Here is a 3,567-nt window from a genome sequence, read left to right as displayed (position 1 = left end):
GGCAGTCGGGCGCACGAGGGTCGGCCCGGGCGCGGGACCGAGGGAGAACCCCGACGGCCACGGCCGCGGCGGCCACCGCGGGAAACCCACGCGGCGCGGCGTGCACGGGAGCGAGACGGGGGCGCGCCCGGGGCGGGCCGTGACCCACCCCGGACGGTACCGCCCGACCCGCACACGCCATCACGCGCGCGCGAGGACGAGGGGAGGGAGCGCCAGAGACGCACGACTCCCCACGAACCCAACGGTGGCACAAGAGCCGCCCCGCGGACCAGGCCGCCGCGCTCGCGCGGACGGGGACGGGGGTGCGAGTGGTTCGGGGCGATGCCCTTCCCCACCTCCCCTGCCCCGCCCGGGGAACGGTGCGGCGGCGCGACCGGGGAACGACTCACCGCGACCGGACCAGGTCGTGGCCGGACACGCGCACCCGAGCGGCACAACCCTCGCGCGGCACCGAGCGGGTGACCGGCGCCCCGCGGGGGCGGGGGTGGCAGACCCGTCGTCCCCCACACCCAAGCGCCGGCACACGACGACGCCGTCGCCAGCGGACAAGCGGCGGTGGCGGCCAGGAGACGGGGGCCGCGGCGGGCCCCCCGTGGGAGCGAACTCGCGAAGGGGCGAGAGAGCGGGCGGGCCAAGGCCCGAAGAGACCAGACGGGGACGGGCCGGCCGCCCGAGGAGGCGGCGGCTGCAGCCGGCGTGGGGAGCGGCGCGCGCCAGAAGGGCGGCGGGAAACGGGAGAGGGCACCTGCCGACCCGCGGAGGAGCCCCGCCCGGAGAGAGCTGGCCGAGCCGCGCGGGCGCACCGGCCGGACAAACCCAGGGCGGCACGCGGTGTATCACCGCCAGCGCGCACACCAGGCGCACGGGCGGTCCCGCGTGGCCCCGGACGAGCCGCCGGCCGGGTTCCCTTCATCAGCCAACCTCCCGGGAGGGCCCTCGCGGGGGACAGGGCCCCGCCGCCCCACCGCCGTCGCAAGAGGCGGGGAAGCCCCCGAACCCTCAACCCGCACACCGTGACGAGCATCCCCAACGACAACCGCCCGACCAGCGTGCCCACCGCCACACCCGGTACACGCCCGGGAGGGGGCGGCAGCGCGGCCGCGACCGGCCAGCCGGGGGGAGGCCCGGCGGAGGCGAGGAGGGGGCCACAACCCCGCCCGGATGGAGGGCGCGCCGGAGGCGGCGAGGGGCAAAGAAACGCGGAAAGGAAACCGGGGAGAAGACCTCGGGCACAGAGTCGGGCCGCCAGGAAAACAAGCGGGATCCCACCGCCACACGCGAGGGCGGTCCCGCACCGCCTGCGACGCCAACCCGGCCTCCGGCCCCACCCCCGGAACCTCCCACGAGACCCGCCGCCCCGCCACCACAGGGTGGCCCTCCACGCGACGAGACGCGCGCCTGGCCTCCAAACGCCAGCATGCAACGCCACAACCTCGGGCCGGACGAGTCCCACGACCTGGGCCTCTCCAGCTCCAGGGTCCACTCGCTCACCACACCGCCCGCGGAACGCTCCCAGGGGGGCCGCGGCGGCCGCGCCCCGGGCCAGCGCACACGCACGCAGGTCGCCCGCCGGCTCGGGACCGGGAGCGGGCAGAGGGACACTCGCAGCGGGCGCGGGGGAAAGAGGGACGCGGCCCCTCAACCCCCGGCCGCGCGAACAGCGCCCCACCGCCACCGCGCACACACGCGGCACCAGCGACCCACACAGTGGCCCCACGCGCGCCAGAAGGCCCGGCCAAGGCCCAGCGGGAACCCTCCCCCGACTCGAAGGGGGGAGGCGTGGGCCGCGGTAGGCACAAAGAGCAGGCGCTCGGCCCCCACCCGCGGGGGGCCGGCGGACCCCTGCACTCCCAGACGGCGGGGAGGGGGGACTCTCGCCTACACACACACCACCGACGGTAGCGTAGCGCAAAAGGCAGGGGGCGGCCAACGGGGGAATCCGGTACCCCCACACAAGGCACGCCCTTCACGGATCGCTAGAGAAACTTCCTCACTGAGGGTGGGCCGCACCCAACCCAGCCCCTCTGCCAACCGGCCGCCGAGACAACGAGGGGGATCTGCGGTACAGGCAAGCACAAGGCTTCTTGAGCGTTCGCGGCCGGGGACACCCAAAGCCCCATCGCCTCGGGGGCCCGACCGGCCCCAGCTCGGCGTCCCGCCACAATCGCTCACACGCCCGGGCAACGTCTCCTTCCCCCCACCGGAGAGAGGGAAGAGCGCCCGGGCGCCCGCTCGCCTAACACTCCCCACGCCACTCGGCGCTGGGGACGACAACGCGACACCCTCCCCCCGGAGAGGGAACGGGCAACGCTGCCGAGCTTACCGCCTCGATCCCCCGAAAGAAGCGACACCGCTCTTCCCGTCAGGCACTCGCCTCGGAAACCCCCACGGACGGGGCGAGACCGACAGCGAGGCGGCGGCCGGCCGCGGCAGCGGCACTGGGATCGGGAGCAGCACACACCGCCTCAGCCTCAGGCACCTCAGGAAACAACCCGGAGCGCCCCAGGAGCACCGAAGCAGAGGCGCACCGTCGCGCCGAGGCAGCACGGTGGCAGCCCTCCCCGCGCCGGGGAGGGCCACACACGGCCCTTGGCCGCCCAGGGGGGGCGGCGAGCGAGAAGCACCCGCTACGTCAGAGGACCCCAGGAGCGAGGTCGAGGCCGGATTCCGCACCCCCGCCCTTCCCCGCACCGCGAACGGGCGGGGAGGCAAGGCGAGGGGCCCGCGGGCAGGACGAGAAGAGTCGGCCCATTCGCCATGAATGTCCGTCCCTCGCCTGGCGCGGCTTTGGTCCAGCCCAGGAGAGCGCAAAGTCACCACATCGATCAGCAGAGTGGGCGGGAGAGGCCCAGGGAGCAGGGGGAGACCCGGCGAGGACCGCTTCTAAGAGGAGCCTGCTACGGCCTCGCCGGCCCCACACCCCAGGGAGAGCGGCCGACGACACGGAACGGGGAACGCCTGACACGCGGCTCGGAGCCATGGAAGCAAGCGTCGTCACGCCACCCTCGGTGCCCGCAGCGAGGAGCGCACGGGCGGTAAAGGACCACCCGCCACCTACCCCCGCCGCCCTCCGGCGCCAGAAGGCCGGCCGGCCAGAGGCGGCACCACCGCGAGGGCGCTCCAGGTGCGCCAAAGAGCCGTCGCACGCAGGCCCAGGCAAGCAGCTCAAGAGGGAACGGGTCCGGGCCACCCCATCAGCCCAGAGCCCCGCACGCACCCGGAGGCCCAAGCTCCCTCGCTCTGGCGTGTGCCGCCAGAGGACAACGTGTCAGCACCTACCCGATGGCAGAAAACGGCCAACTCGGGCCAAAACAATCGCGACCGGGGCAACCGGGAACAGTTCACTCACCACTGCCGCCTTCCCTGAACACAGTCACGGTCAGCGGACCGCGAAATCGAGCCCATCACCGAGATCCAGAGCCCCTAGGGACAACTGGTCGACCCTCGTTGACGAAGGCAAAGACAAGAGACGGGGACCGCCATCCCCAGCGAGCAGGACCGGGGGGGGGGGGGGGGGAAGGGCGGACGGGGAACACGTCCGAAGGACGCCGGGCGTAGCCAACAGGA

This window comes from Callospermophilus lateralis, chromosome 3, assembly GCF_048772815.1.
Source record: "Callospermophilus lateralis isolate mCalLat2 chromosome 3, mCalLat2.hap1, whole genome shotgun sequence".
In the NCBI taxonomy this organism is placed as follows: domain Eukaryota; kingdom Metazoa; phylum Chordata; class Mammalia; order Rodentia; family Sciuridae; genus Callospermophilus; species Callospermophilus lateralis.
Note: the sequence above shows the minus strand (reverse complement) of the source record.